Below are 21,600 nucleotides of genomic sequence, written 5' to 3' on the forward strand. Positions count from 1 at the left end.
ATATGCTTTATAAATTGTTGACATTGATCTGATGATATTTATTTTGATCGTCATGTCCATGTTCATGAGGGATGTTGCTGTGTGGATTTTGTTGTCTTACAATGTAGGCTCTGGGGCCTGGAGAGGTGACCCATTTGGTAAAATGCCTTCCTCAAAAGCACAAGGACGTTAGCTTGAACCCCTCAGAACCCACATAGAAGCTGAGAGTGGTAGTGCATTCCTAAAGCCCACACTAGATGAGAAGATGAAGAAAGTTGAATCTGTGGTGCTCATTGGCCAGAGAGCCTAGCTGAACTGATGAGCTTCAGGTCTGATGTGAGACCTTGTTTCTAAAAGTAAAGGTAGAACATAATCAAGAATAGACACTAGCAGTGACCTCGGACCCTTACAGGAAAGCACATAGCATTCCTGTGTACATACCCCACTGACAAGAACGTATACCACTCACACATACACACACATGTGTGCATGAGCATGCCCGCACACGTGTACACACACACACACACACACACACACACTCATGCACACACTGGTTATTTGGGGTCTGATTTTTTTTCTATACATCTGAGTGTTGCCCCTGACAACATCCTGTCCTTCTATGTTGCTTTGACATCTGGAACCTTGTGTTCACAGTTTTTTGTCAAGAAGGACAGGCTGGAGGGGCATGAACTCAAGCTACTTAGATTCAGCAGAGACTTGTATGCTTTAAATGTATGAAATATAGACTAAATCTAATCTTTCTTTTTCTTTTTCTCTCTCTTTTCTTCTTCTCATCTTCCTCCTCTTCTTTCCTTCTCTCTCTCTGTCTGTATCTCTCTATCTCTGTGTCTCTCTCTGTCTCCCTGTCTCTGTCTCTCTCCTTCTCTCTCTCTCTCTCTCTCTCTCTCTCTCTCTCTCTCTCTCTCTCTCTCTCTTTCCTAAATCTTTCTTAAGTAGTTAGTCCCAGATATTTTGTCACAGGACAAAACTCTGATCCACAAAATCTGCTTACCTGGTCACCGAGCCACATGGACAATGCCAGCGAAAAGAAGAGGCAGAATTTGGGAAGGAACTAACCATACTGTCTCGCATATAATTTTCTAGATGTGTCACTGGGATTGCCTCCCAGCTGTCATAGTTTGATGAATTGTTCTTTGCATTCCTGGGAGATGGGAGAATTTGCATTCCTTGGAGAGTGGTGACCAAGAATCCAGACACCCGGCCAAGTAGACAGTAGGAGATGGGTTGCCCAATTTTTCATCTGCTTCCTTCACATTATCGAAGATCCTGCTGGTGATCCACCTCTTTGGATTTGTCACTGAGGAATCCGTGGCCTCATTTTCAAAATGGCTGTAGGCCATGTTATATTCTCCCTGATTGCAAATCATCTTGCATCAATTACATTTTAGTCTTGTAACATGCATGCCAGGGGGCATTAATTTCACCTGGAGAGGCTGAACAGGGGCAGAGAAACCCGTGATAGCAACTGCTGAGGGGAGCTTTGGAGAGCAGAAGCATTTGGAGTTAGTCATTCTCCTAGCAATGAGTGCGGGAGGTGGGGGAGCAGACATCCATCTGGGAGTAACTGCAGAACCTCTTACTGGGACTCTGTGTCTACTCTTGCTTTCCTGTGGGGGCTGCACCTCAGCTGAGGGACATGGTGAAGCCAGTCAGGGTTTGTCATTCTCGGTGGCCCTTGTGTCATTTTGGAGTAAACTGCAGTTGCTTGTGGTGGACACAGGCTGCCATGGGCTGATCTGATACCCAAGCCCCTTGCTGGGAGTTCCCTCCACTGAGCCCCCACCTTACTATTTAAACTCCAGCCAGCTCAGAGGGTGGGTGCCCTTTCTGCATTTGCTTTAGGCCCTTCTCTCCAGTGTTCACATGTCAGTTTCCTTCATTGTCCTTTAGGTCATCGATCCAATCGTGATCTCTGAAGTTTTCTTCCCAAATTAGCATTTTTTTTCATGTCACTAATCTCATCATTCCCCCCCCCCCAGATTTTAATTTGTTAATTAAGAACAAACATAAGCTTCTGGATGCCAAAATTTTAATATTTTTCTTTAGGATCCTACCCCGTCAAATACCTAAGCGCTCACCAATGATAGTAAACTGAGTAAAATGACTAGAAATCTGGGGTCAATCTGCTGATGACATGTGGATTTGAGGTCGGGCATCTCAGATGCATTAATAGTGTTTTACTTAGGCTTTAGTAAAAATACTGGTTGAATTAAAATATAACTTATTGCATTTTTTATAGATTGCTACTTCTCGAAAAAGGCATAGTCTTTACTCTTCCACATTTTCAAAATATCATGGTAAATAATGTCATTAGCATTTCTCAGTTTTGACCCTATTTACATTTTGGGTCAACTAATTTGTGTGTGTGTTGCTCATATGTTGACACATGCTTGTGTGTGTGTGTGTGTGTGTGTGTGTGTGTGTGTGTAAACCCACCCACACATGCCAGTATGCATGCATATGTGTGTGTATGCTTGTGGAGGCTTCGCTCAACTCCCCACTTTATTTACTAAGACAGGGTGTCTTGCTGAACCCATTGCCTACTGATTCGGCTAGTCTAGCTAATCACTTTGTTCCAAGAATACCCTGTTTCTGCTTCCCAAGTGCTGGGATTATAGGCTGCAAACTGTACACCGACTTTCATGTGGGCACTGGGGATTCAAACTCCAGTCCTGGGTTTGTACAGAAAGCACTTTATTCACTAGGCCATGTAGACAGGCCTGTAGGATGTTTAAATAGCATCCCTGACCTCTGCTCAGTAGAGGACAGATGGAATATGTCATATCTTCCCCCAAGTTGTGATAACTGAAAATGTCTCCAGACATCACCAAGTGTCTCTCCTAGGGGATAAAATTGCTCCGGTTTGAGAACCACAGATGTAACTAATTTCTCATGGACCACTCTAATACAAGGTTATATTTTGAAGTGGTAATGAAATAGAGTTGACATCATGGGAATCTCATGGTTGCTTGACCAATGCCATCAACAAGCACTGTAGTTAATCCAGCCTACTGAAAGGACAGCAGCGTGTGCTCAATATAAAAATAAAATTGAATAAAGGGGAGGACAGGAGAATCTGTGGTTGGTATGTAAAATGAATAGAAAAAAAAAGATAAAATTGAGAGCAATAAGGAGACGGTCTATCTTTCCAGAATATTCTTAGAACTCCATCACTCTAGAGCAGCAGGAAATGTTGAGGTGTTTCTTACGGTAAAGGGGCTAGCAAGAACAAATCTTGTGAGTAGTTTGTGATGGATACAGGGGAAGCCGGTGGAAGCAGACTGCCCCATGATGAAAAGGAAGGTTAGAAAAAGAAACCACCCTCTCTCAAGTCAGACTCCAGGTGGTTTGCACATGGAAAGGTAGTTGGAGAATAGTCTGTTAGGGAGATGGGCTTAGGTGTGCAAATGAACTTCTGCTGCTTCCTCTGAAAGAAACCAAGGCCAATGCACTAAAAGCTCTGCTCCTGCAGGGCCACCTCTTCTGTTCCCGGGTGACTCTTGACATTGGTACAGTGACAGTCAACAGAAGAGCCCCAGTCCTTAAAACAACTTGCCATAAATGAATGGCTCTAATTTTAGGATAGGGGTGGTCCTAAGACATGAGGGTTCCAAAGATCGTGGGAATCCCTAAGACTTACTAATTAAGTTGGATTGAAGAGGTGTGATGTCAGAAAGGTGAGAAGTAGGAGTCCATTTTACAATTTGAACATGTTTGGGTAAATTAGAGTTCTACTCCTTCATCATTTTGCATTAAGTTTCTATGTGAGACTCCACACTGGTCTGTTGCTTTATCCTCTTCTTGATTAAAGGAGACAGACATCTCAGAAAGCTGGGATGTCCACCCTCAGAGTATTGCAACTCCAGAGTTTGAACCACACTGGTTATTCCCCTATGTTCTTGCCAAAAGCATGTCACAGAATAGGTCTCTAGAGGTACCAAAGAAGCCCCCCCCCAAAAAAGAGAAAAATCTCCTAAAGGAAAATGACATTTAATTGGGAATTTTCAGAGATCTGTCACTTTCAGTGACAACCCAGGAAAAGAACTTTACAGGTTTGTGACTGCAGGTGGGCTGCCACTAACTGCTGAAGTTAGCTGGACACCCTGCAGGGAAGGCCTTTGGGGCTGGAGAGCATGGGGCAGCTGCATTTGCATGCAGCTCCCCCTACCCGCCGAATATCACATTTATTGGGAAAAACAAAACAAAACAAAACACAGCGTCGGCCCAAAACTGTAGTCTAAAATGCCATCAGTTTTCCAATTAAGATATCCGATTTGATAAGCCGATGGACCCATACGAAAAATGATGGTGCTTGGGAGTTTGTGAAAGAAATACTGTGCTTGGTGGATGCTAAGAACAAACAGTTTTACATCCATCGTCTTTCCCTGCAAATCCGTCTGGGGAAAGACTGCCCCCAGAGTAGCCTGCTTTTCATAAGCTTCCCAATCAGATTTCGGGGGCAAAACACTCCCCCTCCCTCGCACAGTCTGCTTCTTCTCCCTGCCTGCTCCTCTCAACCCTCCCATTCTCCATTTCCCTCCCTGGCAGGGTGTAATTGAGTGAGGGCAGGATCAGGTTCCCCGCCTTCCCGTCCAAAAATCCCGCCAAGGAAGCCCCAGAGCATAAGAAAATCCTAAGTGGAGAGAGGGGAAGAAAGCACTGAGTCATCCATCCAGAAGCCGGGAGAGCGCAGCCTCCCAGACAGAAGCAGCATCAGCAGTACCTGGAGTCGGCGGCGGCAGAAACCTCGCCCGCACGGTGCAACAAAGGCAGCCTGTTAGTCAGCGAGGACCTCTGCAAGCCAAAGTAAGTGCAAAGCACCCCGTGGATTTCTCCAAAGGGTCTCTGGTGCAATGTGCCTACCCCTAGGCCACTTTCCTGGCAGTCTGCAGTCCATGGGGGTTGAAACAGGAGAGAAGCTGCCTGGAGTCGGCTAATAGGGCTGATTTTCAAAACGGACTTGCTCCAGAAGTCAAACCAACCTAGGGAAAATTGGGGGGACGAGTTCGGTCAGTTAGGGTGTGCTCCGATGAGAGGAAGGGAGGATGCTTTTGTTTGGTGGAGAGTGCATGGGGATAGCATTCCTGCTACCTGCTGGAGCATGCAAAGCGCGGGAGAGGACACATTTGTGCTCTTTGTAAAACCTGGAGCTCTGGTGGGTGTGTCTGGCCCCGCACGGGGGTGGGGGGAGAGAGAGAGAGAGAGAGAGAGAGAGAGAGAGAGAGAGAGAGAGAGAGAGAGAGAGAGAGAGATCGATCCCAGCAGGCAGGTTTCATTTTCCTACCTCCACTTCTCAGGTGGCCCCAGAGCTTGCCAACTGCTGCCGCTCTAGGTGTGGTACATGCGTGGCGGCCTGCCCCTCCTGCCTGCCAACAGAAAAGCTTCTCTCCAGGATATACTCCCTATCCTGCCTGCCAGCTCAGGAATGGTTCTAGACACAGTTCCGGCCAAAGTTTCAAAGACATGCTTTGAATTCTACCTTTTCTTGGGGAGCCAATTATTCTAACGGACTGGCACATAAGCTCTTACATTTTCAATTTCATCCAAATAAACCAGGGATATGGTAAAGACTAGTTTGGCAAATACCCAGAATTTCTGAGGTGATATTTCAATTAAGTTATCATAATATGTTTTGTATTCACTGTATGTATTCACTTCCTTTGTGCATAAAACACGGCCTTTCCTCTCCTCTTACACACGCGTGTGTGCGCACACACTTCTATGGACTATGATGCGGCACGTAAATTTAAGGGCACACTTTTGGTTTACATAGAGAGCTAACTCATTCCTGTCTCCCCTTTTACAGGGACTTTAGAGGTGTCTGGGCAGAGTGAGGCCATGGAAACAGAGTGGGTGGTTCCTGAAAGCAGGCGATGCACACTTTGGGGGAGAAGGAAGTAAGAAAGTTCTCCCTTGTTCCGCATCTTTCTTCCTAGGACTACCAGACATTTGTTTTTTTTTTTTTTCTCCAGTAGTTTAAGAAAGTGTATGAGTGTGTGTGTGTGTGTGTGTGTGTGTGTGTGTGTGTGTGTGGTGTGTGTGTGTGTGTACGTGCACGCGAGCGTGTGTTGGAGGAAAGGGCCTGGGAGGCACTTCAGGAACTACCAAAGAAAAGCTTTTGAACTAACAACATAATGGAGCAATTTCATGATCCCAGGCAAATGTGGAACTGATGAAACAGCGGAGCCTGCTTAGCCCTTTGATCGTCTGGGGATGAATTGTTTTGTAGGAATATTAAAAGGTAATAAGAATGAAACAGAAGAGAAGTCGGCCAACACAGAACAGAAGGCTGGTGCTTTCCGGATTCATTATGTCCCCTTTAAAGTAAATTATGTGCCTTGCAGGCCAAGTCATTAGAAACACTTATAGTCCAGTTAAACTCGAGGGAAGTTAGGATGAGTATTGTCGCCCGCTCCTCTTTGAGACCAGAGTTATTTCAGACTGCCAACAGTGGTTGTTTGCCATGGAAATTAGAGGATGAAATTTTCAAATCGTTTTATTTTACAACCACAACACCTTTCTTTTGAACTATAAGACACTTTAAAATTTAAATTTTTTTACTAGAATTGAAGTCTTTAGAAGAAGGCCATCTTTCTCCAGCTGCTCACACAGGTCAAGACAGCTTTCTCATTTGGTGAACTGCCTGTATATGCGCGCACACACGACTTTCTTGCCCCCACCACTCCCATATGCAAATTGTAGCCCCTCTAGGTTCTGGATTCTAGCTGTTTGTGGCTCAAACACTTTATGCCCTCAAAGGCAGAGTCGTGAAAGAGACAGACCTACTGTTTACATGATGTTTTAACCCTCTAACTCCTAGGCGATATCTCTTAGGGATGAGAATAGAATATATTTAACTGCATATTGTATTATGTTGTATATACTATATAATACAAAATTGTCTGTCTTCTTGGACTGCTTTCTATAACACTGGGAACCAAAAACAAACTCATTTAGTGAAAGTTTTCATTTTCATGTTTCTCTTTTTCCTTTTTTTTTTTCTTTTTTTTTTTTTTTTAATTGAGACAAGGTTTCTCTGTGTAGCCTTCGCTATCCTGGAACTTGCTATATAGACCACGCTGGCCTCAGACTTACAGAGATCTATCCACCTGCCTCTGCCTCAGAGGGCTAGGATTAAAGGCATGCACCACCACCGCCTGGCAATTTTCATGTTTCTTATTTGGTCTTTACAAATAGCAATATATAACAATATCTAATTTTTTTTCCTTAAAAGTTTTTGTTTGTTTGTTTGTTTTTCAATACAATGATCTGGTTTGCATTTTCACAAAACCTGGTCACTGAAAATAACACAAGACCCCTGAATAATTTGCAAAGTTAATCTCTTAGAGATCAAATATTTTAGGTTTAAAGTTTCTATTTTTTTTCTTGGAAATACTCTTGATTCCTCAGGTACTCATTTTAGTGGCATTCCCGCTCAGCATTTGTGGTGTGGCGACTTAATTATTCCTTAGTGTGTTCCCTGGAACACTGAGTTTGCCTGATTTGTATGAAATAGTGTGATGTTAACAGTCAGTTGAAGTCAGAATTACGGTTATAAATGGCAGTTTACAAACACTTATGTTCTTAATACGGCAACATGGTGACCAGGGACTTGTTGTCCTTGACCCTTGTACTGATGATAAAGCCCAGTTGAGACTACTCAGAACAGTGGGACAGTGAGTATGCTCCATGCCCGAGTTCCCCTGACTTATCTTGAAATCTGGTCTACACTGGATCATCCAACATGGCAGAGCCCTGTGCTGCTTCTGACCCAGCCCTTGTAGGTAAAGCTGAGCTGGATGAGGAATGTTTTCTCCTCTGAGGTCTGTCTAGTGAACAAACGGAAGAGCTTTCTTGTCCTCTGGCACAAGCCACACTTTCTTCCTGGGAGTGAGGGTGAAGGACACGTGGACAGGGGCCTCTTCTTTGGGAGCTGCGCCTGCTTTTTCCATCCAGGGTCAATTAGCTTTAGGAGAATTTGGGCCTTGGCTTTTCCTTGGCAAGTCTTTTCATTATTGGTGTTTATGGCCTGTCCGAGTTACCATTTGCTGGGCTTTTTTTTCCCTAGGTGCCACAAGCCAGACTTGTAGATAGTAGTCTGCATGCTGTTGTTACAATCTTTCTAGACCAATATCTATAATATGCCTTTTATTACAATGTAAGTACTTTTGGTTAAAAGGGTAGCTGTGAACAAACACTATTTGAGGAGATGTGACTGTGGTAGTACTTGTGGATTTGAGTATGGAGCTCACACTCACCATAATTCCCCAAGGATTAAAGATAGGTAGGATTAATGTAACGTAGTCAATAGTTCATACCTGAGACAGTTTGAGTAATAAAATTTAATTTTTCTTAGTGTTCTTTGTGTTTAGGATCATTTTATTATAGTGACCTTAAATAAAGTTCCATCTCAAATAGAAAAAGAAAATACAGACTGTTAAACTCCACAAACAACACCAATAACAACAAAAATTGACTACTTTGTATTAATTTTGAACAACACAAGTCGTGGTCACTGACCATCAGGGTCTAGTTTTGAGACTTTCTGGTAGTAAACATCAACTCACAAATTCGCATGCTCTGGACTTCTATTCACACACCCACTTGCTAAGCAGTGTTAACTGGTGAGACACTTCATTAGAAATTCATGTAAAACAGATTCCAAGCAAACACAGTCCATTGTCCCATCACCTGACTCTGTAGAAAACAATGCTTTCAAAGCCATAGGTGATTTCAGCCCGTGGCCATTGGCCTGTCTTCCTTTGCTCCGCACACACCAGTGTTACCTGCTAGCCCTGCCCTCTTCTGCTCATCCTCTCTTGCAATCCCCACGATGTATTCGTATCCATCTTCTCCCCTAACCTCTTTGGATACTTGGCTTTTCTTTGATTTCTCCCCCTCAGTTTCTGAATACGGACATTTACTTTAAAATTTTCTCTCTTCTCTCCTCTGCTCTTCCTTTCATTCCTGCTTCTAAATGCCTTAATGCTGATCCAATCCCACAACATCCTTTACCGAATTCCCCTTGCCTCACAACAAACATCATGTATTGCTGCTGATGCCCTCAGGCTTCCAGAGGAGCTGTCCCCAAATCTCATTTACTGCTTTTATTTCAGGGGTTCTGTAGACCTGCTGGTCCAGTCCTCATCACACTTCACCCTCCTTCCTCTTTTACATTGCCATGGTTTCTGACTCTTGACTACTTCTAGCACAGAGAGAGGATTCCTGCTCTTCTATAACAAACTCAATGTATTGTTTTCATCACAACTCTAGTCTAACTGTGAGAGCCTTGCTTCTCAGAGTTTAAAAATTTACTTTCCTACTATATTTCTATAACAATTTTTTTTCGTGTAGGCTGGATAAGTTGTGCTTAGAGAAAGTGATGTGGCTCCTTTCAAGAATGTACCTGCAACAGAACAAATATCTCCAACTCGCTAGTTTAGATGTTTTTCCTCTATCATGTATGACTGTCTTTCTTTTTGTTTAATTAATTGAATTTATTTCCCATTAGCCTCTCAAACCCAAAGTCCAATATATGTATACATATACATACACACATATATATATATTCAATATGTATCATATATGTGAATATACAACCTATATATCCTATATATGTGATATATTATATGGTATATAGGACATGTGTGTGTGTGTGTGTGTGTGTGTGTGTGTGTGTGTGTGTGTGGTCAAATAACCCAGAACAGTCCTTGTTTTCAGTGTTTTTTCAGTGTTCACTGGATTAACTTGATGTGTGAGCATCCTGATGCCTGGGGCACACCTCCAGAGTCTCTGTCTTAAGAAGTAGACTCATACAACCAGGGTATATGACAGGGAGTCTGGAAATGGACAGCATCAGATGCAGGTCCCCCTTCTTCTGACTCGTTCCCTCTTCTCATCTTTTCATGTTTTGTTCTCCAACACTCCCTACATGACACTTCCTGCTTCTTCACAGAATACTCCCTTTTATTTTCCTAGATCATTGTCTTTTCTCGCTACATGCAATTCAAAAATTCAGCACACTCAATGCCTGGGAGATTTGGCAACAGAGATCTCCAAAGATACTGGCTTTTCCCATCAAGTTTTGGAGAACATTTTTCATGCAGGGGACTCCCGGCTGCAAGTAGAGCCTCCAGTGGTTGGCATTAGCCATAGGCATAACCCAATCCAGGTCCTTTCTGGGGCCCTGCTGAGGAAGGATCCAATACAGATGAGGGAATAAAGGAGTAGATTCAGAGGCTGGTAGTTCACCACTGTTCTGTACATTGCCTAGTGTGTGCTGATGGATGTGTTACCAGGTTTTTTGAGATTTGGGTTTTTTTTTTTTTTTTTTTAAGCTCAGGGTGGGAATGCTGATGACACACACACTCTGCTTTTTCAGTGAGTGTAACACTCACAAGCTGTAAACCATCCTACTAAACACAAGCTCGTATTACTAAAGCCCGCATAAGCAAGTCCTGTCTTTCCCATGTCCCATTTAGGCACCATCACTGTCATTTTTGTAGGATACCTAGAGATTGCTAAAGATACCAGAAGGTAAGTTTGACCCAGTGAAGTGAGGAGGAGGAGAGAAGTGTGACAGAAACAGGAAAAGGAAGTCTGAGTCATAGTTTTGGTTTTTTTTAAAGTGAGAAGATAATCCCCAAAAGAAACAGCATGGCGTCTTTTATTAAATGCCGGGGTTCTAGCTCCTTCTTACAAGTCTGGAAGGATATGCAGTCCATGCTCAATTGGTTATTTTCACCACGTTTACGTCTTTAGAGTTCTTGGCACAGTACATGCCACTCTGACTTCCATGTTCAGGCCAGTTGCCCAAGGATTTCTCCAGAATGAAGGTTTGGATGCTCTAAATCTCCTTAGGGACCGTACATGTCCAGCGACTTCCAGGTGAAGGCAGTTCTTTGGCCTGGGGAACTCACTTTGAGTAACAAGACATCTCATCTCATGTGAGACAAACTGTTCTTCTGTTGTAACTTTCTACACATGATATCGATAGCTTAATAAAAATCATGAGGATCCTTGGTGAAAAACCTTCTTGCTAGATGCAAAATGTGCTTGTGCCTGTCTCCTCATGTCCAAATGTTTCCAGTGTTTGATTGCACCTCAAAAGCTGTTGCATGGTCCGCTATTGACTCGGCTGAAGCTGCTGTATGTTCCAAGTCATCTGAACCCCAGGCACAGGGGTTCTCCTTGCCACTGCATCTGTTGGAGTCTTCCTCTGCAGAGAAAGAAGAGGATCTAAGTGTTGTCTCCCAGATTGTCCTTCAAAACTTACTGCAAGTGTTTGGTAGACTTTGCCCTTATTATTTAAAGTACATAGAAGTGCAGACTTTCTTGGCCTTATTCTCATCTGGACTTGGATACCTGTCACGCATTCTCCCGTTCTCTTCTGTGTCATAGCAGAAGAAGGGAAGACATCATCTTTCTATGTGATATCCTAAGAGACTTTAGGATGCCCAGGGAAAAGGCAGCCCAGATTTAAATCAACAGTGAATATAATTTTATAATAATCCTAGGAAACTGAGAAAATATTTTAGGATAAAACAAATGGAAATTATCCAAAGATTTAGAACAATGTTTTCATAATAGCCTAATTCAGGTGCTGAGAAAAATTTGGACATTGCTATGTCCTAGTCCCAGGGCTTTGCTTCTGATTGAAAAATGTTCTTTTAACATATAGTTTAACATACAGCATCTGTATGTGAGCATAGTGGACAGCTGACCATGTGTGCCCTATACACCACAATTAGAATTTTTGGCTTAAAAAGAAAAAAAAACACCCTAAAGCTCTGGGGAACCTGATTTAAATATTCACATTCTGTCTAAAAGAAAAGAAAAGAAACCCTACCATAAAACAAACAACTCAAACTTTGCCTTCTATGGGCACTGTATTTCTTTAGAAGCACTTTATATGAGGAAGCCTGATGGTTCTATAGGACAGAGGATAGGTAATTCACTAATTTCAAATCAAAATGTGTGTTTAAATCTTGGAAGGATACCATAAATGCTGTCTTCCCTTCCTCTTTTCTTTCCCAGTTTGCCCTAGATATTTAATTCTTGAACAGTGTCTGAGGATGTGTGAGACATCAAGTAGAGCTCAGTGTAAGTCAAACTTGTAAGCTGATTCATTTAAATCATCGGAAAGAATTTTTCACTATATTTCTTATTAGGGAAACAGATATACCTGAAGAAACATGTCTGTCCTGTTCTAGAAAATCATGTTCATGGTACAGGTTAATCAAATTTTATGAGAAAAACTTATGTTCTTTGACTATATAACATATATTATCACTCTGATAAACTTTTACAGTTTTTCTGGTATAACTTAAAAATAGTTATATTCATAATTATGTGCCCTTCATTTCTTTCAGCACTATAATTGATTCATGCAATATTTTAATAGGGATATATACACATTAACATGTACATTTGTTTCCACCAAATGAGCTAATTAAGATGGAAATTTAATTTGTTTAGCTTGATATGGGTAAATTGGAATCACAAAAGTGCTTAGGAAATTATGGATTTTTATTAAAATGATGGAAATGGAAAAAATGCAAGCTAACATCCCATGCAGTAAACAAGAAGAGTCTCTGTCTCAGCAAAGGATGGCTTGTTTAGATGGGAATAAATGATCTTGAAGAATTAGCATGTACCAATTCAAGGTCAAGCTGCCTAAGCAGTGTGTTCCATTTTTGCCGGAAGAACCCTTTCCATTTGGTCAAGAGAGAAAGTCTCCCTAGCCAGAACAAAGCTGCATGGTCCCTCCCAGGACTCATCTGAGGAGCTGGTCCCTGGAGCCTGGGAAACTTCTGAGCTGCTCCAGGGTTCCAGGGTGGGTCTAGCTCACTGCAGGTGGGTAGGCTCCAAGGCCAGTAGCTCTCTTTGATGCTTGTCATTCCGGGGCTTGGCAGCCTTCAGGGGAGTTATTTATTTGCTCTGTTATTATTGGGAGTGACTAATGTACAATTGGCTCTAGTTGAAAGTGAGTTGGATCAAATTGGGATTTGACAACCACATTGTTGTTCACAGACGAGGGCTGAAAAGTCAAAGGCCTTTCTTGTCTATGCCGGCACTAGCATTCCCACCAACTTTAGCCCCAAGTGGTTTTTGCTCTTTTAAGGACAGTGTTGTTCTGAGGGCAAGGAAATGAAGGTTTCTCTTCTGATATGTGATATCCGGGGATTTGAAGATGCACTTCAAGGCTGTCATGAATGAATTTGGTTTGGAGATGTAGATCTAAAAGAGTTTAGCAGAATAAACGGCTAGATGTGGATTTCTACCCATTTCTTCTTAAACAGACATTTCCCAAGTGTAGGCTGGCTCTGTGGGTATCTCATGATTCATCCTCTTGCAAGAGGCTAAAATGGGAGCCATTGACTTCAAAGGCTGCCCAAAAGAAGACAAAAAAAGAAAAAGAAAAAAAAAAGGAAAAAAGTGAATTTGAGCAGAGGTCTAAGGGGAACATGCAAGAATGAGAGAGAGCACAGCTGTAAGCCTGTAGAAAGGAACTTCGGAACTCAGAAAAATCCATTTCAACAGTGTTGAAGGTTCTTCCACATCAGACAAATGACCTGGAGCATGCCATTGCATCCTCTGGGTCTGTCTGCTGTAGTGGTGTTTCGTTGGGAAATTTCACTGGGGCTGACTTGTTTTGCTCACTTTTTCAATCTCCTGGCTCCAGGTACCTCTAGCTACAGCAATCCCATGAAGCCAGGCTCACCCTGGAGAGCAGCTGGGTCCTTTCCTTGATCTTCCCAGAGAGAGTCTTTGAAGACAAAGTAGTGTCAGCTTTGCCTGTAAAGATTCTTGCCTTAACCAGGATATGAACATCCTAGGTGCAGGACTCTCAGCAGAGACCTGGTTCTCGAAACTCCTCTCCCTCTCGTCCTTTTCATTTATCTGTGTACCCCCAGACCCTCACTAATGGATAACTAAGTGAGAGAAGAGTAGGGGTCTCCTTCCCTGAGCTGGAGCACAGAGGGGTCCCCTTCAGCCGAGGGCTCAGTTGTAAATTGATCTTTCTGGATTTGTTTTATGCCTTGACTTGTGAGCACCAAATGTAGTGATAATGCTGTTTTCTTTATACTCAGAAGTTTATGATTGGGAAGTTTATCAAAAATTAAAATATAAGTATGAAAAGCAAATACGGCTCTTTTACCTTCCCATTTCAAATTGTCTCCTTCCTCATTTGATATCCAAAATCTATACCAAGGCATAACGACGTTCATGATGATCATCCACTGGACCTTGGGCACCAGTAACTGGAGAGGGGTTCAGGAAAGGTGTGAGTGTTCTCCTTTAGCAAGGAATGTCAGCCTAAGAATTAGAGGCTGTTTATCTCAAACAGGAACGGATTTTGTTGCCCTTGAAACTTGATATGGGATGGCTTACCTTTACCCTTGGTACCATTTAAACAAAAATCACACTTTGTTGAGAATATTAGAATATTTGTATGTAGTCTGCATCACAACATGGCAGTTGTATTGGAGACTCTTTCAGACCTGAAATGAAGCCAGAATCCTTGGGATTGGAGACTTAGAGAAGCATACACATCTGGGAAATTTTAAAGGCCTGCAGTAAAGTTTTCTCAAGGTGTATGTGGAGAAAGGATGAGATTGGTTTATCAGGTATATTTGACTCTTGCCGAAATGGAGATGACAGAAATCCTAGGGAGGAGAGCCATATGCAACTGAGAGTTGATCCAAGTGTACACTAGAAAGACAGAGCATAGAAATATGACTCACAGATCTTGAAATATAGTATTTGTGTTTAAGGGAGTCACTCTACTAAGAATGAGTCCCAGCGGCTATGAATTTTAAAGCTACATTTCATATGTCTACTGCATAGTTAGCAACATGTGTGGACTACTTTCAGTATATCCTGAACTAGAATATTGAAACTCAGCTCATGCTTGCTAATGGAAGGAATAGCACTAACCCTTTAATGTAGCTTCTGTCTCCTCTATTCACCCACCTCTGGCTGCTCAAGCTGAAAATTGTGTCCACAGTACTTATTTTCTTGGCATCTAGATTGTTTTCTCTCCTGGTTTATCCTTTGTGCTTAAAGGACAGTTCTAGTATCTGTGATACACTCACCCAGAGCCCAGCCTTCTACTACTGAATAAAGATGATTGTATCTGGCCTCCACTTTGGCCATTTCCACATCTGCTTTCCTTGCTGTTCTGAAAGACATGTGGTAATAAGTAGAGGTGTAGGGTCCACCACTACCTTTGAGGCCTTGCTCCTCGACACTGCTAGGGCAGGAGTGGATTTTGTCCCTTACCACCAGATAATTCTTACCACCTTGACTTTGTTTTTTTCTTATTGCTTTCTATCTTTGTTCTTTTTAGAGCCCTGTTTAGCAGCAGCAATAACAGGTAGTATTTTACTTATTGCTTTCTCTATCGTGTTTGGCATGTTATTAGATCTTTGCATTTAAGTTCTGGGCTAAATTCTTCTAATAACTCTGTGGGATAAAGACACCCTCCCCCCTAAATAAAGGAGCTGAATCTCAGGTTGGCCATTCAATAGAAGGTGGTAGGACAGGGAATTGACAATGTAGTCTAGGTTAATCTAACACAAAGACATTCAGTACCACACTCTTTCTGCTTCCATCCCCCATTCAATGACAGATATTTGAAGTATTTTTAGTTCAATATTCCCTTCTCCTTCAAAGCCAGCTCCAATAATAGGCTCTTACACTGTCAATTTATTTCTAACTCATTAAGATTTATAGAACACAGTACTGGATAATGAATGTTGCTGTTAGTGGAGACCTCCCTAATTGCATATTATTACATACAGTTTCATATCTAGTTGTTTTCACAAGCATCCATTTGCCTGGCATGATGGTGTCAACATAACTGTGTTAAAGAGAGGGCTCATCTAGGGCTGGCTGCAGCATTCTAGGAGCTGCTGTTTGATCCTCTGGCCTGTTATCACCTGACTCAATTGTTGGACTGCTGTATTCCAGCCCTGGGGGAGGCCACAATGCTGTGTTTGTTTGTGTATGAGAGTCCCTGGCTTTGATTAGCAGCAAGCTACAGTGCAGCTGAACATACAATAGGGACCAAAGGATGGGAAAAAAATCCTGCTACAGTTTTCCATTGGAAAGCGTTCACTGTCAAGCTTGGACATCCAGCAGTGGGGCACAGAGGAACAGAGGCTGGGAAAGGTTAGGTGATGGATTCTCCACGCCCTACAGCCTGTGGTGTGCAACAAAGTCACTCTATTGCAGGAAGCATTGGGCCTCTGTCCTTCAAAATGTCTTTTATGGTTTGGGTTGGAGACTATTATTAATGAGGTCTGAAGAGGGGCAAAGCATGGAGGGCTGGTGACTATGAGGAAAACCCAGGATGACAGGAAAGAGGGCAAAAGCATTGGAAATGATATACCCACCACAAAGGGCAGGGCTATGCAGTTAATGGCATCGTTAATCTGGTTGCATGCAAGAGCTGAAAATAGCCACAGCCTTATTTCAATCAATAGAACAAGGAAGTAGGAAGTGTCTGTAAATTGAAATTTACTTTTTGATTGAAACATAAAAGTTGCACACACACACACACACACACACACACACACACACACTATATCTATATCTGTATGTATGTATGTATATGTATATGTATATGTATATGTATATATATGTATGTGGCTCCATGTGGTATTTTGGTACACAGATGCATTGTGAAATATTGAAATCAGGTTAAACACACTTAGCTCTTCAAATACCCCTTCTTTATGGTGGAAACATGCAAGTTCCTTTATCCTCAATTTTTGAAATGTATAGCACTTTGTTGTATTCAGTCCTCTCCCCATTGGACAGGAGCACATCGGAATGGACAGTGGGAGGTGCAATTTCACATCATAGATAAAGTCAGTGGTTTCTAGATCCAAATGACAATTGCATTTTTGCTCCTGCCATGGAATTAAATCTTAAATCTACCACAAGCCACCCCTTTCTCCTTGAAGCTGTAAAACAGAGTATCTGCTTGGAGACCAGAACTCTGAGGTTATCCTGAGAGGAATGCTCCAGTAACGAGGATGTTCGGCATACAGAATACTTGTCCAATCTGTTGTCCCTGTTACAACAAGACCTCGCCTGTTATTGTACACTGTGGATTCCTAGTGGAGACCTCATAAGAGAAAAAGAACATTTGTAAATAGAAAATAAAACCATAGCGAAAGACCTACCTTCTCTGGGAGAAAAGAGAAGCTGAAGCAGGGGTAATATTGAAAAGGAAAACCAGATTTGAACTGACACAACAGAAAGGCAGGGCAGAAAATGGAAATCACACCAAGTGTTACGATTTAGATGTGAAATGTCCCCTGCAGGTGTGTATGTTTGAACACTCAGTCCTTGGCTGCTAATACTGTTTGGAGAGGGTGTGGAACCTTTGGCATAAGGCCTAGCTTGAGGACACAGGCCACTAGAATCAGGCTTTTGGGAGTTAGAAGGGAGTGGGGGGGAAATGTTGAAAATAATAGTATGGCCTTTTACGTGCTGGCCAAACTGCCTTTGGTTAGACATCAAGGAACCACTGAATGTTCTTTAAAAGGGAGAAAAAACTTGGTAAAAGTATTGTATAGGGAAGATTGTTCCTGTAGAAGGTACAGCTGAGGTAGAAAAGGTCAGGTGGGTTATGAAAGGGAATTCTTTGTGCATCTCCCTCCCTCTAAACCTTTGATCTTTGCAAATTTTGGAAATACTGCTCATGCTTCAATCCCTTGCCTAATTGCCATCTTTTTCCATGAAAACTGTCTTTATTGACTTGGTGAAAAGGATTATTCCTATTTTTTTCTAAAACTTACTTTGGTTTTATGTTTTCTATTTAATATTACCTCCCTCCAACCATCCATGACCATTTTTCTGCCCCTCCCTTTTTCGCTTTCTCCCTCCCTTCCTTCCTCCCTCCCTCACTCACTCCCACCCTGCCTCCCTCCCTCCCTTCTTTCCTATATACAGAGCATATTACCAGGCTCTATGTTAATATCAGGAATACTGACATAAATATGTTTATTTCTAGTCCCCAGATTATACAATCTAGTCACAGGGCAGCAGATCAACATATCAATATCTCATCAGTGCTGTGGTCAAGATATGCATACTGAAGCCATATAGGAAAGACATTTAAGTTAGCAGTATGGACTAAAGAAGGCTTCCAGAAGAGAGTGCCTTTTGATTTGTGATGAAAGAATATTGAGGTGAGCATGCTTAAGGTAGACATGATGCTGTGAATGCTGAACTCATTCTTTTGTGGAAACAGTTACTTTCAATGATCCTCCCTACTTAACTTGTCTTGTAAAGTGAGTGTTTTTCATGACCACAACTGGATGAATGGCTGAATGGACAATGGAATGCATTGCTAGGGCCTGGGTATAAGTGGGGAGTTAGGAAGGATCCTTTCACTGGGCACTGTAAAACAAAAGAAAAAAAAATCCGGAATGTAAGTACCCTGATGGAATATTAGTGAGTGAAAGGTGAATCAAAATGAGATGCTGAAATCAATCACCTTGGGGATTCTAGTGCCATCATTAAGAAGGAGAAATCTGTAGGGAGAGTTCATTTGGAGAAGAAATGAGTATTCCTGGTCTAAGGCAGGATTATTGCTAGAACTGAGTAGGAGCTGGACACAGGCTCTCCAGGTGTTTCTGAGCTTCCTTGGCATCCTTGATGCCTGGGAGTTTTGGGAGGAGCCAGCCTCAGACTTGTGACCCCTGGTTGGTGGTAATCTGGTTGCCAGCTACACTCTAACTTCCTGGGGTCATGGCTGTATCTTCTTCCTTAGAAGCTCTTATAACACATTCTCTCAGAAATGTGGTAAGAGCATGCTAATGATTTTTACTCTGGAAGATGTATTGTATGATGTTGCTCCTCTTGTAGGGGTTCCCTGGATCCTTGGGCTTTTTAAGAAAATCCTAAAGTCAGGTCTAGATGTCAGATGAATATGAAATCTTCTAGAAGAGACCGGGTGACAGAGGAGAGTCATCTATCATTCCCGTTACTGCACTTCGTGTGCTCACTGAATCACTTGCGGAGGTGTCCATCTCCTCCGTCACTTCATTCTCTCATGTCAGATGAATGTTCTTCTGCTGGTCATGTGTGTGCAGAGTCATCACTTCGGCAGTCAGTGTGGGAAAGAGAAATTCCACCCTGAAATGACAGTGGAAGCCAGACTATTAGGATCAGTAAGCACTGACTACAGCATGCGGGATAAGCACAGTCGGGGCTCTAGTGAAAGGCAGAAGCAGCCCCGATGCTCTTGGTTGAAGGGTTCCTGTCCTGGGAAGGTTTCCAGCAGTACTGTCCTTGTTTTGTGGTAGACTTTGGCTCCTCCACATGCCCTGTGGGGAACCAAAGATGTCCCTTCCTTTCTCGCACTTTTTCTTCCCGGTTCTTCCCTCTCCCTCCCGGTGAGAGCAGGAAGACAGGGGCACGGATCAATTTTATTTTTCTTCCTTCAGATGTATTTGTCCAGCTTGGTTAAACGAAAAGAAAGCTCAGGAAGTAAAAATTGTCTGGGTTCCAAGCCTCAGTTTAATCGTGATTCAGGAGGGGCAGGAAGTGTCCTGGGGAACCAGATTAGGCAAGGCATTTTGTAAGAAAGCCAGTTAGTTTGGAATCTGTTATATTTAGTGTGATTACAGATGAAAGCCTTTAGTCAACACTTTCTGGTCCAGGAGGGTAAAACAATAGATTTCATTGAAGGTTTGCCTCTTGGTTCCTTTAAATAGGCAACTTCCGCCAGGGCGAGTCCACTAGAACCTAATTATGAAGCTTCTATCTGTAGTGACCCCCCCACCTTGATATTTCAAAAAGAGACTTACACTGCATTTAGACTTGTCTTTGATGACATTCATAACTAATAACAATACAGGATGTTGCCATTGGGAAAATTGTCTTCCTACATCTTATCTTATTATCATCCATCCTTAACAGTTCCTATGCGACTAGTTGGATTATGGTTATCTTCTCTACACATTAGAATAGTGAGGTTCTGGAAGTAAGGAGTCCAAACTGAGCTACTGTAAAAAAGGGGGGTGTGGCAGTTACCTCACCTACTTCATAGGCTCTCCTGGGAGTAATTGTGATAGTCTATAGGAGGGTGTGGCTCAAAATGTGGCTGACATAGTCATTACCATTCTTACTTTTTAAAATGTAGTGTGTGTGTGTGTGTGTGTGTGTGTGTGTGTGTGTGTGTGTGTGTGTGTTTAGAAAACTCCATGGAGCTAGTTTTCTCTTTCTACCTTTACTTGGGTTCCAGGGACTGAACTTGGATCATCAAGTTTACATTACTGGGTAGCAAGCACCTTTAACCATTGAGCCACCTTACTGGTCCCCAGAGCACTGCTTTTTAAAGAACAACTTAGCTGGGCATGGTGGCATAAACCTTTTATCCCAGGCCTCAGGAGACAGAGGGAAAGGCAGACAGATCTCTGTGAGCTGGAGGCTAGCCTGAGCTACATAATGAGGCCCAGGATAGCCAGGGTTATGTAGAGAGACCCGGTCTCCAAGACAAAATAAACAAAAACAAAACAGCTACAATAACAACAACAACAAACCACCACAAACTCCAAAATAAACAAATGAACAAAGAACATTTTGCCTACATTAAGATCTCTGAGGATATATCACTATGAAATCAATTTTCTAAAGGTGAAGGCTTAGAAATATTCATTTAAAAATTATTTCTTATTTTTGAGATTATAATATAATTACATCCTTTCTTTTTCCTTTCTTCCTCCAAACCTTCTCATACAATCCCTCTTTGCTCTCTTTCAAATTCATGGCTTCTTTTCTTTATTAATTGTTGTTACATGCAGATACTTGTTTTTAGTGCTAAAAGATGATTCAACAACAATAAGGTTTGAGAGCCTCTTGTAGGTACATATATTATATATTCACCATATATTTGTATCTAAATTAGGGGTTATTACAATTTGAGCAGTGTTCCAGGATGACAGGAAGTAGGCTGCAGGTATAGATTACACTTCATCAGGTAAGAACTTTTCAAGCCTCCCTGTCTTTTCTCATGAAATTATGGACCCAGGTGAAAAGACCACCATGTCCTTTGAGGCCCTTTGATTTCCTGACCAAGCTACTGCTTCAGACACTTTGATTTTCTCTTCTTCCTGCCCCTTCTAGAATTACTCTCTATGTATAAAACAGAGGGTCTCAACTGTAGCCCCTGGTGTGATGTTAGGTCACCTAGGAGCTCATTAGAAATTCAGACTCTCAATAACATCCCAATCTCTGAAGGTGGGGACAGAAAGCCTTGTTTTGATTAGTCCTCATGGTGTTATTTGTGAGAAAGTTAGAGAACTAGTGATTGAAACCTTAGATCCTGCTCGATCAATGGCAGCATGCTATCCATAACTGCCCAGCTAGTTGTCTGAAATTTAAGCTACATCAGTGAGTGAGGGTCTGTTGCTGTGTATCTTAGGAGAAGGCATTAAGAAAGTTTACCTTTCCTAAACGTCAATTCCAAGCCTCAGAACCAATTTCCCTTGTTTCTAAAGTAGCTTATTCCACATATAAAGGGATAGAAGCCACTTGGAAACTTTGGCAGAAGTAAAATTTTTAGTTACTGGAAATCTT

The 21,600-nt window shown here is 42.2% G+C and overlaps 1 protein-coding gene across 1 annotated transcript in view; it reads left to right on the forward strand.

Moving 5' to 3' along the window:
- Nucleotides 1-4,452: 4,452 nt before the first annotated feature.
- Ptn (pleiotrophin) overlaps nt 4,453-21,600 on the forward strand; it is an 85,884-nt gene continuing 68,736 nt past the window's right edge. The window contains exon 1 of the mRNA XM_036182614.1: nt 4,453-4,806. The gene's annotated coding sequence lies outside the window, so the exon portion shown is untranslated. The remainder of the gene's footprint in view (nt 4,807-21,600) is intronic.

The sequence above is a fragment of the Onychomys torridus genome, chromosome 3 (genome assembly GCF_903995425.1).
Source record: "Onychomys torridus chromosome 3, mOncTor1.1, whole genome shotgun sequence".
NCBI lineage: Eukaryota > Metazoa > Chordata > Mammalia > Rodentia > Cricetidae > Onychomys > Onychomys torridus.